Here is a 23,608-nt window from a genome sequence, read left to right as displayed (position 1 = left end):
TTTTTTGTAGATCTGAGAATATGTACTTTACCTCTGGTAAATCCAGCGGAATGGAAGGGCTCTCTGGCACTTGATCCACGATATAATGCCCTGGGGGGGCATTAACAGCTGTAGATTCTTTCCCCTTTCGAGGTTCTTCCCCTTTTGCTGCATCGCGATAAGTACATGTAGGTTTTGAGGTAGCTCCCTTAGATCCACCTCGCAATCGATGATTAAGGATAATAGTTGAGTCCTTTGCAACCCTGTAATGCTGGAGTGAGTGTTGCTCCTGCAAGCAGAGCCCAGAAAAAATTAGGATTTGTAATGCAACTGGAATTCCCAGTTTGTCTTGGATCTCTTTTTCTAACTCCAAAACACTCATCCGTTCCCAGATCTGCATACAAACGTGTCTGCCTTCTGTTGATCTGATAAAGATTGGCTTCAGATTCGCTGTGTCTGCCTTGATCACGTCCCGTTTTTCGATTTTGTATTCTGGATCTGGCGAAATTTTATTTTGCTTCTGCCTGGATTGGGCCCGATCTGATAGATCCGCCCCAAGTCTACAATGTGTGGCCCTATATGATGAGTCGTTTCCCAGATCGGGCCTCCGGTTGGGTCTATCTCTCGTTTGCCTGACGTAGTCTGTGAGCCCTCTGTCAAAACAATGCGCGTGACCTCTATTCGTATCATAAGGATCCCGGCTGGATCTGCGAGGGTAGGGCCTTACCAACGATTGTAGGCATGGATCTGCCTTAGGCCATCCCCTGAGTTTGCATGCATGAGGCGCCTGAATGGAAATTTGCCTGACGCTCAATAGATTGGCCAATATCTTGACATATTCGCAGGCAAATCTGCCAGGCCTGTGCAAAACATTCGCGGAGAAGGGTGCTTCAAGGCGAGACGAGGTACGTATCGGTCGATTTGGAGTAATAACCTTTGGGCGATGAGAAAGGGTTTCTATTGCCGCCCTGAGGTTATCGTTCTGCACCCAAAAGGATGGTACCCGCACCAGTCTCTGTTTGCTGAGGATCGAAAAATAAAGGTCCTTTCCATCATGAGATCCGGCCCAGAACCAGAAGGAAATAGCGAGCTCTGAGTATCCCGCGGTCAGGCCTCTAGTCGTTCCAAAGCAGAGCAGAGCTTTTGGGATCGCGGCGGCGTAGATCGCTTCTCAAACCCTAAGCCCATAACGAGCCTCCATCGCTCCCGAATCTCTAAAACTTTTATGTTACAAAAGACTTTATATGAATGGTTTATTTGCAGAGACCTCTTGAACACATAACGACACGACAGATGGCTTGGTGACGATTGACCCAAAGTTAATACCCAAAAACGGTTGAAGACTTTCATAGTGGTTTTATCAGCTTTAAGGCAAAGGATTTCCCAACCCAGGTGAATGAAACGTGTCGTGTTCAAGAGCGGTGATAAGTTTCTTCTGTAACAAAGGATAACAAATAGGTTCATTCTTCTCTCTTTTCCCCCACCATTTCTCGCAAGTACCTCTTTATTTTTTACAAGCTTGAGGAGGATAACATATGCTTGATTGTAAGCTCATCCTTCGGATGAGTCCAACTTAGTTTAGATTCGGACCCTAAGAAGGAGTGGTCCGTTCCTGTTTGTAATCGAACAGGTCCTTTACTGTGAAATTTTAACAAGTCTAGTATAGGAGAAACTCGGCGTTTTTCAATTTTAGAGAGTCTGAAAAAACTAAAGAAGACTCCAAGGTGAATTTTTTCGTAAATTTGTGTCTCCCAAGCCCGAAAAAGTATAAAATAATACCTGAGAGAACCGCTTGATCTCGCGACCAAGGAGTACTTTCATGATTAATGCCTTTGACCTGAAAAGTAAAAAGCGATGAGAGGCATGTCGTTTTATTTCCAGTATCGAATTTGAAACGACAAAAATCCGGCAATATTTTCTTGTTTTTACGGTCAGAAAAGGGCTGTAAGAGGACCGTCTTTTAATTCCGTTTTAACGAGTGTAAAAGAAACGCTCGGCAATCTTTTCATATTTTAGGAGTCATAAAAGAGCTTAAAAGATGACTCTGATGTCTTGGTTCGTGAAAAATGATGATTTTACCCTAAAGTCCTTTTTGTCCTGCACAAAAACAACACATTACTCATACCTGTTTAAGATGGGCAAAAATACATTGAAAAATATCCCTTTATGGTGAAAAATAAACAAACTTAGCATTCATTTATCCAAAAAACCTATAAAAAGACTTTTTACCATGTCATTTTTACCATTTTACTGTTGAGGGTGAGAAAAGGGCTTTTGACAAGAAAACTTCCCGTGGACTTTGCGGAGAATCCGACCGACGGAATCGAGCGCCGTCTCTTTCAGGTATTTCACAACATCCTCCTCTTCAATTTCATCCGTTTAGAATTCCATTTTAAGTTTTAGTTTGATTTTTTGGAGGGTTTGGGGTTTTAGGGTCCGCTTTTTGGGGGACGCAGGTGCCCCATGGGTGACCTGCGTACCCCGACATTTTCGTATATGGGGAAATGGTCGGAGTACGCAGCCCACCTTCAGAACAACTGCGTACCCACGCTCTGTTTTTTGAACGCGGGGTGCGTACTCCGCGCAAAGCGGATTTTCAAAACCCAAACTCAAAACCTAACCATCAAAATTTGATTTAATGAATTCTAATCAATGTTTTTTGGTGTGTAGATTGCCCACCATGCTAGATTGGCGTGAAAGAGAACACGAAGATGTCGATTTGGCCGCAATAGGTCATCAAACTTCCATTGATGCTTTAAAGGCATGCGGTCTCTACAAGTACTGGGCCATACCTGGCATGAGGGCCCAGGTGCCATTCTTAGAGTGGCTGGTTGAAAGGTGGAACATTCAGGATCAATGTTTTTACATCGGAGAACACCAGCTCGAGATAGAGTCCTCCGACATATATTTTCTCACTGGCTTGCCTAACAGGGGCGAGCAACTTTCTCTATTCGGGACTAGGCCGGGTGGCCAATCCCTTGCTAGTCTCCGGCTAGAGTGGTGCAACAATCAAAACTAGGATAAGGGGATAGAAATCAAATACATATCCCGACCTGAACTTATGGTAATTGCCTTTACAGTTACCAGACTTTGCGGTGCTGCCGCTTTGCACATAGCCACTGGTTCCCAAATGCAGATGGCTATAGATTGCTTCCGAGGCACCATTTTCAACTGGTGCGATGCTGTGCTGGCCAATATGAAAGGCCAACTAACTAGGGCAAAGAACGGACAATTGAAGACCTTTGGATATGGGCCGTTAGTTGTGAGCTTTGCCCTAGAGAGAGTTCCAATGCTGATCCCCAGCATCTTATTGTTCCAGTTGGGCCTCCTCGGGAGCCTAAGTTGACGCGATGGGTTTCGGTAATGGCCCGGCATCCTGATGAGGGAGCGGGAGTTGTCTGATTTCCTGCGGGTTACTTTCACTAGTTGGAGAGCCAGGTATTTGCGATTCAAGATTTTCCTTATGCCGGAGTAGATTTTCGCAATGATCCGGACATGGTTCTTCCACAGGGAGAACAATGGGACGACAGAGGTACTTCATTTTTCACAAGTTTTTAAATTATTATTATTTTTTTTTTATATCGTCTCAAAACTAACAGCACAAATTTTCAAAATGCAGATGTAGGTCCACGGCGTCCGGCCAATCTCTGGGCTTTTGAGAGAAGAGTACCAGTTGTACCAGCACCGGCCCCACAGGATGCGGCCGCAGAGACTTTAGCCGAGCTGGAACAGGACTTAGAGTGTCTCACGGCGGGCATACCAGAGACGACTATAAACGATATTCCTATCCGACTTCAGCGCTATGTGGTCGCAGTCCCAGGACCTTTCAGGAGGTTCCTGTGTATGGTAGCGCGGGCAGTGGTCTCATATAGAGAGCACCACCAGTGATTGGCTAGTCACTTTTGTAGACACATGTGACATTTTTGGTTTTTTGTACTTATCATTTTTGTCGATCATAAGGTATTTTTCAACCTATGATCGAAGACGATGTATATTTTTGACACACTCCTATCTATATATATCATTATTACCGGCTTATTTTGTTAAACATGTGTGATGAAATGTTTATAAATTTACATTTATGATTGTTACAAATGTCTATTTAACATTCGAGACGCCATTGCATCTGCTAATGTATTTAAAGACCTTGGAATATGCTGATATTCAATGTAATCAAATTCACGTTCCAAGAGACGCACCCTAAAAAACAATCTTAATAACACTGGATTTCTAATGGCATAGACTCTATTAAGCTGTAATACAACAAGTTCAGAATCCAACCTCACTATCAAACTCCGAATCCCAAATGAAATAGATTCAGATAATAATTCAATCACTGCACTGTATTTTGCAATGTTGTTTGTTGTTTGACCGAGGCTCACCCCATGCATAGAAACTAACTCGTCAGAGGGCGAATAGATAACCCAAGCTGCGGAAGAGATATTCTGTGTACTACGACAAGCACCATCAGCAAATCCAATGTACGTTTGGAGAGGCGTCGCCATCTGCAATATCAAGAGTAAAACCAAGATAAGCCAGAATAACGACGAAAAACACACTCTCTAAGCTAAGCACATTGTCTAAACTAAGCAAACATACCAGCTAGGAAGAAAAATTAACCTAACTAAACTAACTGAATCTCCATACCCACCATTTAAGCATAATACCTCTTTAGGTAAAGTCCATTTCTGGGCTTGCCCAAAGAGTCCCCATCAAAATCTACCAGCTCATAGGCCCCTTTTGCTAGCTTTCGCTTGACAATGTAGGGCCCATGCCACATAGGAACGAATTTTCCAGCACCTAATTTATCGTTAGCTTGACCATATAATAGCACTAGGTCTCCTTCCGAAAAATTACGAGGGGTCATGTTGCGATCATACTAAGCTTTCATCCTTTTCGCTTGAGTCTCGATTGCTAAAGCAGCTTCACGTCGAGTCTCATCTAATTTAGCTAAGTATAATAGACGCTTCTCCTCTTCGGAAGTAGCTGGAAGTAATTCGATAGCCATTTGAAGTGATGGGATTTCACATTCAATGGGCAACACTGCTTCCAAACCATAAACTAGTTGGAAAGGAGTGAACCCTGTTGATGTTTTCACTGATGTCCGGTACGCCCAACCTGAATGACACATGAGCCATCATTTTCATCTCTTTTAGATCTATATCATCCACCTATAATAACATCTCTAATGCCTCCAATCAATGCATAACAAGGCATCAAAAGATGGACATCAATGCATGACAACACAGGCAAACACAAGACAACTCCCCCATGACCACCATGCTTCCAACAAGCTACACCATCAAAGGTTGACATCAATTCCAACATAACCATCACAATGCCAACTCAAACAGTTACAATGATGCTACAAGAATGACATCAATGAATCAAATTGGCTACATATGTTTGAAATCAATTCCCATATGCGCCAAATTCCATAATGAACCAATGGCAACATCAGCTTGCTAGAACCATGCACACCATAATGCCAATAATCTCCCCCTTTTGCATTGATGACAACCATGCACACTCTCTAGACCATCATCTTCTATCTCTCCCCCAGAACACAAGTATAAAATCGAAGCATCTAACCTCCATATGGTTTAAGAATGATGCATATCAACCAATGAATATACTCTCCACATCAGCATCAAGAAATATACTAAACCAGTCAATATACAAAGAAACATATCGAATGAAACACCTCTATAAGAAACAACAATATACATAAGAAATAATAGGAAACAATGAACAACAACATAATATGTGCATATCCATAAGGCAAAAAACCCATACTCCATAGCAACTTACATAGCAGTAACACCAATAGCCACACATCCTCTTCACTCATATCATGAGGTTGAGGCCCAACAATAAAATCATATCATGAGGCACAACATGGACTCCTCCAAGAATTTCACAATGACAACAATGGATGGCTAAAGTGAATAGAAACAAATAATCCCCCTTGAAGATATGTCATTTCCAAAATCATATCCAACCTTCAATGATTTACTTCCTCTGCAAACATTGCTTCCTTGCCAAGAAGGAAGAACCATATGGACCAAAAATCTACTTGACTATGACTATACGACATATAACATTATACATTCATGATTGTAGTAGCGACATAAGACCTCATATATGACCATAACATGACCTCACGACTCATGAATAAATGACCCAAAGATACATACAATAAAAGTACATGGCTTCATGAGAATTTTACATCGATATATCAATAAAATACATGTTTTCATCATCATATCCTATGGACCAATGACAAAAATATGACATAAACTCATGATACCCCTCCAAAACATCCCTATCATCAAAATGACTCAAACTACTAATGATTGGACCGACTATCAACATGGAAAGATGAAACAATGAAAGATACATGGTTGTAATAAAGTGCATATAACATCCCATACATGGCTTGTCCATGTCTCAAATCATATATATGCATGCTCATATATACCAATATCTCCTATGCATGGTATGCATAGCTTCCCTTGAGCTCAAGATACCTCCAATAGACAAGTTGATCATGTGAACCTGAAACGTGCAAGAGGCTCAATGATCTCATAACGTGTTGTTGCAATAACTTGTACTCATTAAACTATCACAAGTCTACCATAGGCTCCCCCTGAGATTATGCACCTCTTGTAAATTCTGCAGTCCTTTTATAAATATGCAGGAAATACTAATGGACTACAAGAGGGAATTCTCTTCACTACTTGAAGAGTTAATGCTACTTATTTCTCCAAACTATCTTTGACTTCTTATTTTCTTCCTTCACTGGTTTTCTACTCTATCCTCATTATTTTTGTTGCTTTTGCTGATTTTTCCTTGAATAATGGGACAAAATGTAGTCTCTATTCCATATGGCCAAAGTTATGACATGTGTAGCACTCCACATGGCCAAGATATGAAGAAATAGGATCAAATCTCTTTTTTCTCATGCCATATCTATACCATTTCATGCAATGTTCTTATCCTCCATTAGTTGGATCTGCAATCAAATGCCTTGTGGCTAGACATGTTACATGAATAACAATAACCATAAAAAGCATGATTATACCTATTAGCCAACTTTCTTGGTTGGTGATACTGGTGCAACCTACACTGATCATATCTATACATTTTGTTTCAGCATTTAGTTGCAACATGTCCAAACTTGTGACGACTGTAACATTCTACCTTATGCACAAAAGGAACAAAAGAACTTTGGTTCCTTTTGAATTTTAAAGATCTACCATGATCCTCTCTTGGAGAAAAATATTTTCTGAATGTAGGAGATCCTTGAGATTTTCTTCTCTGGTGCTACTGGTTTTGTTGATTAATTTTTTGTTCGTTTATTTATTTTCTACTCTTATGGTTGGCATTGTTTGCTACAAGTTCTTCTGGTTCTACTTAAGTGTTTTTACCTGCATGGAAACTAGACTCGCCCTTTTGAAATCCCAAGACTAGATTTATACAATGGTGATCTCTGGATCTCAAGAAAATTATCCAAGGCCAAATTGCTCTTCTCCAACTTTCGTTGCTTCTCAAGGACAACACTTCATCTTCTAGCCTCTGACACTCATATTCCTTCTCTTTGTACTACTTCCTCATGCCTTCCTCAACCTTTATAATTCTGCCAATTTAATTTTTAAGCTGATAATCTCCTCCTTGAGATTGGCCTCCTTATCATCACATCTATGCAATAGTTTGTCTTGATTATTTCATGTAGTTGTTAGTATAGAAAGCTTAGCTATAAGAACCTTAATATCATTCTCATCTTCACTAAGCACTTCAACATGATCAAAATCTAAATAATCAAAATTATAATTCAAAACAAAATCATTAATATTTATACCCTTGGGTTCATAATTTTCTATTTTCTTCTCATCATTGGTTGAATCATTTGCACTAGTAGGATGAGACTCTTGTGGCTGAGATTCTTGATTCTGTAGGCCCTTTTTATTCTTCTTCATATTGCTCTTTTTCTAATTCATCTTCCTTCAATCTACAAACCAATATAAATCCAGAATCACCAAGTCCTACGCTATAGGGGACAATAACGGGTAATATGCCTTCATGATTTTTGAAGTCTAATGTTGCCAAGATATTCAAAAACAAGTTTCCATTAACACTAGCATGGTGTTGGTTGCTACATTTATAGCCAAAAAGTTGGAAAGTAGAGAAAATACAAATAACAGTAATCCTACGACAAAAGCTCCATAAAGGAGATGGAAAAAGAGTCAAGGAGAGAGCAACACCATAGAGAAAAATGTATTGTATTGTCTTCAACTTTGAATTGCAAGAATGTTGAGCAAGGTAGACTCAAATTTCACATGTACCCTCACAAATATCAAACAAATAAAGCTCAAAATGACCTCTGACTTGATCGAGTACCATGTCTATTGTTCTATCAGCAATGAGAGAGTTAGGGAATTTAACACGGTCTTAAGTGTGTGGTAAAAACATCGACAAAGTTATGACTTGAGCTCTTAGAGGTTTAACAATAAATATATTGAATTAAGATTGGGCTACCAAAAATAAGTTATCACAAATAGATTTCACACCTTTAGTCTTCATGCCCAACTCTTCCCAATCGCAAGGGATGTTCAACAAATTCCAACATTTTTAGGCAATGTTAAAAGCCCACAATGAACTTCTGACTTTTTACATTCACGGACTGAAATGTTTAGGAGGCACAAACTGCATCCCAATCATCACTTATAGAACAAGAGGCTAAAGCCTCAACCACTATGATTTTGTAAAGATTGTTATCCATTACTTCATCTGGATAATGAATCAGTTGACCAACTTTTCATTTACCTTTTTCAACAAGGGCCTCAAAATCTTTATTAGATGTGCCTTTTGAAATTAGAACATTGTAGTAGAAATTAAATTCTCTAATCAAAAGCTCCATTGGAATTTTTTTTGGAAAGCGAGTGAAAACTTCTCTCCATGTAGGAGTCGAGACAGAACTTAATTTGGGGTGGTCTACAAAATGCTTCCTCTTACTTTAACATTTGTAATCTTCATCTTTTTTCTACAGAATAAAATCTTCTATCATTGGAAAGAATGCACCATCCAAATGCGAAGCCTCTTCTTTACGGTGACTCTCCATATTCTGAGTTGTTTCAATGTCCGACATATCGTAATTAATGGATAAGAACACTAGTGAGTCATACCATTATGCTTATATGGAATCTCTTGTCATATTTTTCCTTCTAAACAAAAGGTGGTTATATGATTGTTATATATAGCAACGCTCCAAGAAAAAATTGGGGCTCTAGTTTAGAAAAAAGTATAAAAGAATTGGGTCGTTTGGGGATCATTTGACCCAACTGGGTGTCGACTATTCGAAAATTGTGTCGACTATTCCCATTTTCGAGGGTGATCGATAAACTAACCCATCTACGGGCGTCTATAACCACAACAGTTACATTGATATCTTGATATAAGGAAAATTTGTTTGTCCATCAGTTAAGAAATATGGAATGTCCCTTCTTCTTATTATTATTTTTAATGGAGACAGTCTTTACATTTCCACTAAATTTTAATAGTTAAATGGTCATATAGCGTTTGTCTACTTATTAATAAATATAGAAGGTTGTTATTACTTCTTATAAAAGGTGATTGATATTTGTATTTAATTTTAAATTGTGATTGGTTATCACAACCGAATGTTTTTTTGGCGATTTTTCTTTGTAATGTCAATTATTAAGAATTAGCTCGTTCAATTTCTACTTAGCCCGTATGAAATCACTATGAATGTATTCACAACTATTTAGAGGACCCAATCAATACATTTTTGGATCATTTCAAGTCCATTATAACTAAAACTAATTGATTCGTGACTATGCCCTTTTAAAGTAATTCACTCATTGTAAGAACTCTGGACACCACATATCTCCACAATGGTATGATATTGTCCACTTTGGGCCTAAGCCCTCATGGATTTGCTCTTGAGCTTTACCGCAAAAGGCCTCATACCAATGGAGATATTTGTCCATTCTTATATACCCATGATCCTCTCCACTTCTAGTCAATATGGGACTTTGGTCGTATACCCAACAATCCTCCCCTCGAACAAAGGACCATCGAGCCTCCCCTCAAACAATTATCCATCTGTCCACTCTCTACTAACCAGGATTCTTCGCTCCAATGCATTGGAAGCACACGCCTTACATGGAACACCACCTGCCTCGAGAGCTTGCTCTATCCCAGGTCAACTCCTCTTCACCATGTTGGGACGAGGACATGTCCATGAAGAATCCGGAGCACACCGCCTGTCTAACCGAGCTCATCCACGGATCCCATCGTGATATTAAAACATCTCTTGCATATCTAGCTCACTTCTAAAAACAATAAATATTATATTATACACTGCAGTATAATAAAGAACAACAATTGGACAAATTTTTAAAAGTACTAAATTTATGCAATTATTGACTGAAAATGAATTTCTATATTTAAAAAATAAAAAATAAGACATTATAACAAATAGCATTTAAAAAAAGAAAAATAACAGATACTCATAACAACAAATAACATTTAAAAATAAAAATATAACTTATATCAAGCACATTTATCATTTATTACTATTCTAATAATGGAAAACAACATAACTTATATCAACCACATTTATCATTTATTACTATTCTAATAATGGAAAACAACGTTCATAAGATCCATAGAACTCTCAATTAAAATGGAAAAATTGATCAGATAAACACCATGTTCGTTCATACGACCAATAGAACTCTAAACTAAAATCGAAATTCGGCTATAAGTGCTTTCCAGTGAAAATTGGTATCCATGTACCCGCCCCCCGGGCAACCCGGTAACATCAGCGACTCCTTTGTTCTTGTGTTATATTCCACCATACTCTCACTACCCCTCAGCATTAGCCATATCGTGTCACGACCATCTCCTACAACGAGAAAATCTGTGCCTTCTGAGGATTTGATCATGTCTTCAATCAATTCGGCCTTGATGGTATCAATCATCTCCCACTGCCACTGCCGTTCACTAAATTTCCATATACCCAATGAAAAATGGGGGACTATTGGGAGTTTTCCAAACATCCCTTTCCCTGACTCATCTCCCTTCAATCTCCCCACCCATATAAATCCATAATCACCAGCTCCATCGTTAAAAGGGACCATAATGGGTAGTGCGCCTCCATTATTTTTTAAGTCTATAGTTCCAGGGATGTTCAGAAAAGACTTTACGTCAACCTTCACATGGTGCCGGTTCCTATATGGATAATCAAAGGATTTGAAAGTGGAGGAAATACAGGTAAAAATGTTGATAGCACGAACAATGTTGATACGACGATAACTCCGTAAAGGAGATGGAAAAAGAGTGGAGGAGAGAGGAACACCATGACGCAAAATTGGTTGTACTGTCCAGACCGTTGTAGTGGACGAATATTGAGCAAGGTGGACGCAACTTTCACCTGCAGCCTCACAATTGCCGAACAAATAAAGCTCAAAATCACGTGTGATCGGATTGACCAGCATCTCCGCTGTTCCATCAACAATGAGAGACTCAAGGAATTTAAGACGGTCTTCAGTGTGTGGTAAAATCGTGGGCAAACTTATGACTTGAGATTTGACAGGATTAACAACAAATAAATTGAAGTCAGATCGGGCTACCAAAAATAAGCCGTCACAAGTAGCTTTCACGCCCAGTGTCTTCATGCCCAACTTTTCCCAATCGCAAGGCATGTTCAAGAGAAGCCAGCGTTTTGAGGCAATGCTAAAAGCCCACATATCTAAGTTACTGTTATTAATCACAATGAACTTGTCAGTTTTCCAAGTCATGAATTGTTGGGAAGCACAAACCGCAGCCCAATGATGGCTTATAGACCAAGAGGTTAAAACCTCAGTCACTGACATTTTGGAAAGAATCTTCGCCATTACATCATCTGGAAAATGAATGAGTTCATCACCTTTTTCAACAAGGGCCTCACAATCTTTGTCAGATGTGCCTTTCGAAATGGAAATGTTGTAATAGCGATTAAACTCTCGAATCAGAAGCTCCATTGGAATTTTTTGTGCAAAGCGAGTGACAGCTTCTCTCCATTCAGGGGTGAACACCGAACTTAATTTGGGGTGGTCTACAGAACACTTCCTCTTGCTTCCGCATTTGTAATCTTCATCTCTTTTTTGCCCCATGAATTCTTCTATCATTGAAAAGAATGCGCCATCAAACCCGGAAACCTCTTCGTTGCTGCGTCTCTCCATATTTCGGGCAGATTCAATTGCAAACAGAACACTCCCTGAAACCTCTTCGTTGCTGCGTCTCTCCATATTTCGGGCAGATTCAATTGCCAACAGAACACTCCCTGAAACCTCTTCATTGCTGCGTCTCTCCATATTTCGGGCAGATTCAATTGCCAACAGAACACTCCCTGAAACCTCTTCGTTGCTGCGTCTCTCCATATTTCCGGCAGATTCAATTGCCAACAGAACACTCGTGACTTCCGAAGTAGATCTGTATGCTTATATTGAATCTCTGATAAGATTTTAAGATTTTTCGTTTTAAGCAAAAGTTAGGGTTATATGATTGTTATATATAGCAACGCTCCAAGAAAAAAGTGGGGCTCTAGTTTAGCAAAATAGAATAAAAGAATTAAGTCGGCAGACCCAATCGGAGGGTGATCTCCAAACGGACCACAACTTTCACGTCGATCGTTTGTCCATTGGTTAAGAAATATGGAATGCGCTTCTTATTGTTATTATTTTTAATGGGACGCTCTATTTACATTTCCGCTCAATTTTTAATAGTCAAATAGTCATATGACCGTTTGTCCACTTGTTAACAAATACACCACTCACTCATTTTTAATGGTCAAATGGTTCCATGACCGTTTGTCCACTTGTTAACAAATACAGAAGGTTATTTCCATAAATAGTGATCGGTATCTGTATTTAATTTTAATAATCAAATTAATCAACGGAGATGGGTTTCTTTTCTCATAAATAATGGATTCTAATTTTTGTTTATCCACTTGTTAACGAATACAGAGGGTGGTTATTATATTTTTATAAATATTGATGGGTATTTGTATTTAATTTTAATAATTAAATTAATCAATAGAGATGGGTTTCGTTTCTCATAAATAATGGATTCTAATTTCTGTTTGTCCACTTGTTAACGAATACAGAAGATGGTTACTATATTTTTATAAATAATGATGGGTATTTGTATTTAATTTTAATAATCAAATTAATCAATAGAGATGGGTTTCTTTTCTCATAAATAATGGATTCTAATTTTAATGGACAAAATGTTAAATAAAGGTGGATTTTTTTAATTCATAGATAAAGGATATCATATATAGATGTGTATTGTAATTTTATATATATGTTTTGTTGTGAACTGAGCACCTTTATTCTTGACATTCTTAATTTACTTTTATTTATTTAACTTTTGTGTTTAAACTTTTATGTTACTTATTTGTTTTTGATTGGGTTTTTTAATTTTAATTTTTTTTTTAATGACTATTTTTATTAAATTTTTAATGGATAATTAGTATTTTTCTTTATTAAAGAGTATTTGGCACTTGGTATCGTTTTTCTCACTGGTCTTGAAAATGGGTGGAGTGCTTAACCAAAATCTAATGAATTAAAAATCATCTACACTATTTCATTTTAAAAGATTACTAAACAATTGTGAAAATTAATATTTTTTATGAAAATATTTTCTAAATAAAAAAAATGTAGGTTATAGTTAAAAAAAAAAATATATATATATATATATATATATATATATATATATATATATATTGGTTCAAATTCCTAAACAATTGTGAAAATCAATACTCTTTTATTAAACTATTTTTTAAATAAAAAAAAATGCAGGTTATAGTAAGAAACAAAAATAAATATATTTATTTTGGTAGTTTAACCGACCTAGATCCATCTGAATTTTGGAAGGGATCAAGTCTCTTAAAGTGCAAACCACTTTTATAATGAAAACATATGTGATCCCACTTGACACTTGATCGATCAAAAGTTAAGCTTAATTATTAATAAATAATAATATTAATAATTATTTTATTTTAAATTTTATTATTTTGAAAACTTCTTCTCGAATATTTTGTAGATTCAATGAGGTGTCTCATGTTTAAGGGTAAAAGTTCACTCTTCTTTACTGACCAAATAATAGTAATAATGATAGAAGATTTTGGTCCAATAAATATTAATATTAATGAGATAATAATTAAATATATATATTAAAAATAATATATTGTTTTGTTAGATTAAGTTTCGCTTGTTTTCTGCTCTACGACTGAATCCCGCGAGCGCGCCTCGTGATCCTGCTTGTGCCTCAGCATGGATCCTTCGGATCCGCCTGGTGGGGATCCGGATCTGCAAAGGGCTTTCTCCAATCTGGTCAAATCTCTTCCGCCGCAGCGCCCTAGACCAACTGCAACAAAATTTGTAAAGAAGCTGGATGTTTTGCAGGAAGTCCAGCTGCCGCCTGCTACGCCAAGGATGGCAGCTCTCTCTCTTTCAGAGAAAGGATTAATCGGACAGTTCACAGGGCTTTGGCCGTCGCCCAGAACAGTACAAAGGTGGGTCGAAAAGAACTGGTCGGATAAGACTCAGGGAAAAATTGCTATAAGATTCTGTGGCAGAGGATATTTTACCTTTCACTTTGAGACCAAGGAAGACAAAGATCTAATATTCAGAAACAGGCCCTATTTTATGGACTCCAGGGGCCTCTATCTCAACAAATGTACTCCGGATTTTGATCCAGAACTTGATATTCCGAATGCGGTTCCAGTTTGGGTAAGGTTACCCAATCTTCCCCTTCACTGCTGGGGGGACGAATCAGTTAAAGCCATAGGAAATGCAGTGGGAAAATACATAGATCGCAGCGAGCCCAAAGACAACATGCAGGCGTGTGCTCGGATATGTGTTGAAGTCGACCTAGGACGCGGTTTGCCGGAAGCGATCAAGCTGAAGGTGGACGATTGGAGTCACATTCAACAGCTGGACTACGAGCAAATTCCTTTTAAGTGCAAGGTATGTCACGAGTACGGCCACTTTGCCAATAGATGTCCAAAAAATGTGATTGTTGATAATGATGAACAAGAAGGGCAATGGGAACCTGTTAAAAAGAAAAATTCATCTCCTCCCACCAAACCAACCGTGGATTCTGATGCCCCCGGAACCTCAACTCAACAGCCTCCTGTCTCCCCTTCTCGAACCCCAGATCCTCCTCTCCCTCCCTCTTCCAATCCCTTCTCAATCCTTTCTGAAGCTGAGCATGGGCCTGACCTTCCCTCCATCGAGCCCCCGCCCATGCACTCGACCTCTCCCATTATGCAGCCCCCCCTCCAGCAGCTGACCCCTTACCTGCAGCCCCCCCCCTGATCCTCCAGTTTCGAGAATTACCAGAAGCTCTTCAAAGGATCATGGAGGGCCTAGTGATATACCAAAAAAGCACGGACCTGGAAGAAAATCAGCTAAACATCAAAGAGATGAAAGTGCTCAAAAAGACATAGCAATGGGCACTCAAACGCCAATAGAATCCTTTATAATGGGGCATCCGGAAAAAGAAAACAATGGCAAAGGACATGAGAGGCGGGCACCTCTCCAGACAGTAAGTTTATCATGATGAAAATACTATCTTGGAACAGCAGGGGATTAGGGCACCCCTCTAAGCTAGTTGCCCTCAGGGACCTGATCCACAGTGAGAAACCTGAAATCATCCTAATTCAAGAGACAAAGCAAGAGCAGTGTGAAATGAACAAAGTCATTAGCCAGCAAAAAAACCTTTGTGGAATCATAAGTGAGGCAAGAGGAGCCTCAAGCGGTATAGCAACGCTTTGGGACAGTAACAAATGGATGCGCAGCTCTTCAAATGTTCACCAACATTGGATTCGAACTGCTTTGGACAACAGAAATGGAGGTCAGTCAGTGATAGTGTATAATGTGTATGTCCCAAACCAATGTAGAGAAAAAGAGGTATGTTGGGATACTTTGAAAGAAAATATAGATCTGGATCAGAATGCCAACCTGATAATAGCAGGGGACCTTAACCTTGTTCTGCATGCAAACGAAAAAAGAGGAGGTATCTTTACCATTGATCCTTGCAGAAGTCAGTTAGAAACTATAATTCAGGATCATGATCTGATCGATGTCAGGCCTAAAAATCGTAAGTATACCTGGAGCAATAGAAGACTTGGAGCCAGCAACATCATGGAGCGGCTGGATAGATTTCTTATCAGTATAAATTTCCTTTCCTCGTTTTCATCAGGCTACTCAAATATTCTTAACGGGTCGGCTTCGGACCACTATCCAATAACACTATCTCTCCAAAGTCATTGCCCGTTATGGCCCATCCCATTCAAATACAGTTCAATATGGAATCAGATTCTGGCTGCAAAAGAAGTGGTGCAGACAACATGGCGCCAGCACGTAGAAGGATCTCCAAGTCACATCTGGGAGACAAAGGTAAAACGAGTAAGGCAGGCCTTAAAGAGCTGGGCAAAAACTAGTTATCAAGAGCCCGAGCTAAACAAACAAAAAATCAAACAAGAGCTAGAGGAAATACAACAGAGTATTGAAAGGCAGGGATTAACTCAGCAGAACAAAGAGCAAGAGGGCAAAGCTTACTCTCAATTGAGCCAAATCCTTAGAGATGAAGAGGAAAAATGGAGGCTGAAATCAAGACAGCTCTGGCTGCAGGAAGGGGATAAAAACACAGCTTATTTCCATAAGCAAGCCACGGTGAGACAACTCAGAAACACAGTGAGCACCATAACAGACAACGAGGGAAACATATATAGTACACAGGACTCAATAAAAGATGCAGCCTCCAGGCACTTCTGTCAGCTTCTGACAGAAGACAAAGATCCAGAAGACTACTCAGACATGCTCAAGCACTTACCAAAAGGGGTCACCTCTGAAATGAACAACAAGCTTACGAAAGAAGTGGAAGATGAGGAAGTTAAAGCAGCTATCTGGAATTTACAACCGGATAAGGCTCCAGGACCGGATGGATTTCCTATATGCTTTTATAGGGAGTACTGGTCTCTAATCAAAAAAGACCTTCTAAAGATGATTCGATGGGTGTTGAGAAAAGTTAAAATGGGGGGATTCACCAATTCCACTTACCTAGCTTTAATACCAAAAGAAAACTGCCCTACAACTTTCTCGAGATTCAGGCCAATCTCCCTATGTAACTCAGCCTACAAAATCATTTCAAAAATCTTGGCAACCAGGCTTAAACCCCTTCTCTCCACCTTGATCTCTGAAAATATCATATGAGGATAAAGATGCAAAATGAGAGATAATTAACATTTATCAAAAATCGCAGGCATCGATTAACTATCTTATAGGTTTATGCTCAAATGAAGGAGATTGGGTTTTGGATCTGTTCTGAGGTTCAGGTAAATTTTATTATATCATATTGAATTTTAAGATATATATATATATATATATATATATATATATATATATATTAAGTGTTATATTAATTTACTTAATTATTTCTTTTTTACTCGATGATTAGGTACAACACTAGCATGTTGCTTACAAATAAGACGAAATTGCATAGCTATTGAAAAAAATCACTACAATGCAGTTTTATTCAATAAAGAATTAATGCTATTACATTTCTTATAGATGCAATGCAAGAAATTGGTTTGATGAAAGGGAATTTTAATGAATCATGTGTGGAAAAAAAATCAAAGGAACCTCAACAACCGTTAGATGGAATGATTGGAAAATGATACTTTTGGAGATTTGCAGACATCAAAGATCTATCATAAGAGGAAAATGACCACACTAAAGCACATAATACTATGGAAAAAGACAATAATGAAACGCAATAAGATGATGAGCATGGATTATATGATATTATTGATTAAATTTAATTTATGCTTGCAAATCAAGCTCAATTTTGAGAACTATTTATTAGTTATACTTGTAATGATTTGACTTTGAGATTTTATGGTAAGATAAATATTCAACTATTGTTGTTATATGTTTAATATTTTTATTATCTGGTTTTCACTTTAATTTTTATATGAATCATTATTTTTTAATAAGGAAAAATTGTGAATATTATTAATTTTTGACATACAATTCATAAAAAATGCTAATTTTTTAAACATTTTTGTTGAAATTTTCCCATAAAAATCATTTATTTAACATGTTATTTTTGGCAAAAAAATATCAAAATTTTGTATTTTTTTAATGTGTATTTTTTTGTCAAATATTTAAAATTATACCTTTTTAGTAAGAATTATTTGATGTATATTTAAATATTTATTAACGATTCATAAATATATAGAAAATAGTAACTTTAAAATATTGACCTATTTTTTTCAACTATGCAAAAAATGAAAAATTCATTATAAAAAGAATCGAAAAGAAAAACAAAAAAAAAAGACAAACTTGAAAAGCACTTGAAAAAAAATATATATCTCAGGGAGGAAGAAGAAGACAACTATTTCAAAAATTATTAAATTGTTAAAAGTGTCGATGTCGCATCAACGTTTTTTGAAATCAACATGAAAATTACTAACATTTTAAAAATCTTAATACATAAGAAAATTTGAAATGTCAAAAATATGCTCTGAAAAAACGGTGTATTCTAAATCAACATTTTTCAAAATTGGATCATTTTTTGCTACCTATAAAATGTGAGAACTCGATATAGTTCTCATTTGATTGGAAACTTTGTTTATGTAAAAAGATAATCTAATTCACTCATAAATTCCTCCATAGAAAGTGGAGGAAGACCCTACAGTCGACGAGACTAATGGCCAGGTCTAGTGGATGCCACGGTGAATGATATAGATTTTACAAAAAAATTATTAAGTGATGTTCTTATTAATTGTCTTAGTAACCAAAACAACGCACTCCTAAAACAAAAAAAATTGTATGAGATCAACAAGCAATCAAACCTTGTATGATAGTCACAACTAGTTGGAGATGAAACCCAATATCGAACGACTATAAGACAAATTTGGTCAAAAATCATACATTTACGATTATCCTTGAGCTTCCCAAACCTCAGTAAGAAGGAGACAAGTACTCTCGCAAAGACAATAAGCCTCCCAAAAAACCAAAGACAGAGTAGATTCATCTGTTTAAGTATGAGGGCATCCCACCCTAGTTACCTTTTGTAGGTCCCTAGCAATATGGCCACTAAGATCACCTTAAATCATAGACACCACCGAGGGGGACATGCTGTCACACGGAAAGAGTCGTTAGTGCGGACACAACCGACCTCCCTAGAAGCCTAAGACTTTCTAATGACAAACAAGACAAATAAGAGCAATCCTTCTCTAAATATGCTTTTACATATGAGAAATCAAGTGTTTAGATCCTACCTGTAACCCAACGCTGTTGTAGTAGTCCAGCTTCGTTGATCCGGATGAGCTCCTCCTTCCCTTCGAAACCTGCATTCACTAACAATCAAACGATTAAATAGCACCTGAATATCACATAAAATAAAACATATTTAACATATAGACCAAGGAGTATATGAAACAACTCATAAATAACAAATTGTTGAGAAGAATGGACTAATTTGTATTAAAAGGTAACAAAAGGAACCATTACAACCTGAGCCTTGGTGTTGTGCAAGTCCCTCCCAGGGTCCACAAGAGTTCTCCTTTACTCTGATCAGCTCACCCACTTCCAAATAGAACAAGCAAAGATGGTAATCTCTCCTCACAAGCTTCTACAAGGAAGTCCTAATTCCAGCAGCATCTACCCTTAGGAATATTCAGCTTTCAACCTCCCCTCCCTTTGGCCCAATGCCTGTATTTATAGTGCTCTAGAGGAAGTTATTCAGTTCCACCATCAATGGGATAAGCCCCTCTTTGGATGGGATAGCTCCCCTCTTGATGGGATAAGTTCCTCTTTGGTAGGGATACATGAACCATCTGGAGGCGCTTCATACACGTCAAACAAGCTTCTAGAAGACTCTAGAAATGACCACAAGTAACTTTTTTAAGATGAAACTCACGCCTTTTGACCTACAGGGGTACGCACCTACCCCTTTACATACAGAGCGTACAAATACGCAGGTATTGTGAACTTGGGTTGCGTACACGCAGGTAAGGCTAAGAGAAACTGCGTACCAGAGATAATTGACTTTAAATGACTTTTCTCTCTTTCTTGAAGTTTGACATGAAGAGCAGAGGCATGAGACTTGCCAAGGAGGATAGTATGACAGTGGATGGAGCCATACTAACTGCAAATAGTCATGGTGACATTTTTCCCTAAAGTGTGAAGCCTGTAGTAGATTAGGGTTTTATATGATCTAGGAAGGGTGAAGTACTTTATCATTTCAAGGAGTATCTTGCGGAGAGCCTGGTCAGAACCTGCAAATATTCAACACAAAATACATATATAAGATGATATCATCGCTGAGGTAGGCATTCCCATACTCAGATTGAAAACTTTAACTAACAATCTAACTACTGCTCTGATACAAGAATGCTTTTGCAGTACATCACAATCGTAGACTTTTGTAGACACAGTATGGACGCATCCATCTGTTTATGATTAGTCTACTATATAATGAATACAAAACTCCTCGCAGCCTGGATGGTGGAAACTAGATCCAGGGTCTTCATCTCTACTTCCTGAATTGGTACGATTCTATCCATGCGAATAAATGAGTTGATGTCGAACATGGTAGAAACCACTTGATTACCAGTCGATGATGTAAACTGTTAACAAGTGTGAGAGAGACCACCAGTAATGTCAATTGTTCTCAAAGTACCCAGTACAATCCATGAAATGTGAATGAATGGGTTGATGTCAAACACGTCACGGAATCCTTCGATCGAAAGTCAATGATGTAAACTGTCGTCAAAGGCGAGAAACCTGCCATTGATGCATGCAGACTTCAAGGTACTGACGATTTCTAAGTCATCTTTCTAGCTAATGTGTTGATGTCGATAGAAAGCGACCCGTTGCAGGCAAGCCCACAACACAAAATCATTGTTCAAGTTGAAGAAATGTTGCTGTAAGGACTGACTCAGGGATGGTCAAATGGATGACAAGTATTTTGCATATGAATGGTTTATTTTTTTTCCAAGGAAAAAAAACGGTAACCTTTTATTAAAGAATTAATGAAAAGTTACACTAGCAGATGCAGTGAAGCATTCTGTAAGTTTCCACATGGGCTCGAGTGCTTTCGCACCCCACACAACGTTAGAAGACTAACGTGCACAAAGGATAAGAAAAGAGAAAAGGGGAAGGAAAGAGAAAGTTTTTCTCCCCTTTTTCTTTTCCACCTTGCGCCACTCTCCTTGAGTGGGCTCGGTCGAAGCAATGACTAACTGTGTTTCTGCATTCTAAGGGCCTGTTTCTTTGTCTGAATCTGAAGTATCTGAGTGATGATGTCGTTTGATGCCTCCCATGCTTTGGTCCATGCTTATCATCTCTGCCTGATTTTGGTGGATCTCTGCCTGATTTGGAGCCTTGTTGTCTGATATGTTTCCCTTCTGGTTCTCTGTTTCTACCTCCTCTATGGTGGTATCATCCTCTTCTGCTTCTGTTTCTTCGTATTCTGTTGTCGAAGAGGCTTTCTTTTCCGCAGCTCTCTTCTTGACTACATCATCTATGTTCTGCCATCCTTTGGATTTCCTTTGTTGCGGCTTGCTCTTGTTGAGACTTTTGCATGCATTGAACAAGTGACCTGTTTGTTGGCATCCCCTGCATCTAAATGCTGTATTCTCATAGTCCAAAGGTTGTTTCCACTGTGAGTTGTTGAAGTTCAGAATGATTCTTTCAGGTTGTCCTTGGCTAAGATCTACCTCGACACACATCCTAGCAAAAGTAAAGATTCCTTTCAAGTGTCTCTCTGAATCAATCTTTAACATTCTGCCAAGGGTATTCCCTATAACTGATAAGGCCTTGTAGTGCCAAAAATGTATCGGAAGATTATGCAGCCTTACCCATACTGGCATCCTTGATACCACCATAGTGTTTGCATCAAACTCCGGGAACCATGGGGTAACGAACAGTCCCGCACTGCCCCAAAACCATGGCCCTTCATTGAGAATTTTTTCCTTTTCTTCTTCTACGAGGAAGTTTACTATGAAGAAACCCTTAGAGCATAGGTGGATCTGGCAGTTTTTAGTCCAGACCGTGTGAATCCATTGGTACAAAGCATCGGTTCTTGGCCAGAAACTGTTAAATCTACAAATAACAGCATTTTTTTGTAGATCTGAGAATATGTACTTTACCTCTGGTAAATCCAGCGGAATGGAGGGGCTCTCTGGCACTTGATCCACGATATACTGCCCTGGGGGAGCATTAACAGTTGTAGATTCTTTCCCCTTTGGAGGTTCTTTCCCTTTTGCTGCATCGCGATAAGTACCTGTAGGTTTTGAGGTAGCTCCCTTAGATCCACCTCACAATCGATGATTAAGGATAATAGTTTAGTCCTTTGCAACCCTGTAATGCTGGAGTGAGTGTTGCTCCTGCAAGCAGAGCCCAGAAAAAATTAGGATTTGTAATGCAACTGGAATTCCCAGTTTGTCCTGGATCTCTTTTTTTAACTCCAAAACACTCATCCGTTCCCAGATCTGCATACAAACGTGTCTGCCTTCTGTTGATCTGATAAAGATTGGCTTCAGATTCGCTATGTTTGCCTTGATCACGTCCCGTTTTTCGATTTTGTATTCTGGATCTGGCGAAATTTTATTTTGCTTCTGCCTGGATCGGGCCGGATCTGATAGATCCGCCCCAAGTCTACAATGTGTGGCCCTATATGATGAGCCGTTTCCCATATCGGGCCTCCGGTTGGGTCTATCTCTCGTTTGCCTGACGTAGTCTGCGAGCCCTCTGTCAAAACAATGCGCGTGACCTCTATTCCTATCATAAGGATCCTGGCTGGATCTGCGAGGGTAGGGCCTTGCCAACGATTGTAGGCACGGATCTGCCTTAGGCCATCCCCTGAGTTTTCATGCATGAGGCGCCTGAATGGAAATTTGCCTGACGCTCAATAGATTGGCCAATCTCTTGACATATTCGCAGGCAGATCTTCCAGGCCTGTGCAAAACATTCGCGGAGAAGGGTGCTTCAAGGTGAGACGGGGTACGTATCGGTCGATTTGGAGTAATAACCTCCGGGCGATGAGAAAGGGTTTCTATTGCCGCCCTGAGGTTATCATTCTGCGCCCAAAAGGATGGTACCCGCACCAGTCTCTGTTTGCTGAGGATCGAAAAATAAAGGTCCTTTCCATCATGAGATCCGGCCCAGAACCAGAAGGAAACAGCGAGCTCTGAGTATCTCGCGGTCAGGCCTCTAGTCGTTCCAAAGCAGAGCAGAGCTTTTGGGATCGCGGCGGCGCAGATCGCTTCTGAAACCCTCAGCCCATAACCAGCCTCCATCGCTCCCGAATCTCTAAAACTTTTGGGTTACAAAAGACTTTATATGAATAGTTTATTTGCAGAGACCTCTTGAACACATAACGACACGACAGATGGCTTGGTGACGATTGACCCAAAGTTAATACCCAAAAACGGTTGAAGACTTTCAGAGTGGTTTTATCAGCTTTAAGGCAAAGGATTTCCCAACCCAGGTGAATGAAACGTGTCGTGTTCAAGAATCATGTCGTTTGATGAAAGGGAATTTTA

This window comes from Pinus tabuliformis, chromosome 1_2 (genome assembly GCF_031772625.1).
Source record: "Pinus tabuliformis cultivar Carrire ecotype Pingquan chromosome 1_2, CPIR1, whole genome shotgun sequence".
In the NCBI taxonomy this organism is placed as follows: domain Eukaryota; kingdom Viridiplantae; phylum Streptophyta; class Pinopsida; order Pinales; family Pinaceae; genus Pinus; species Pinus tabuliformis.
This window is presented reverse-complemented; position numbering follows the sequence as displayed.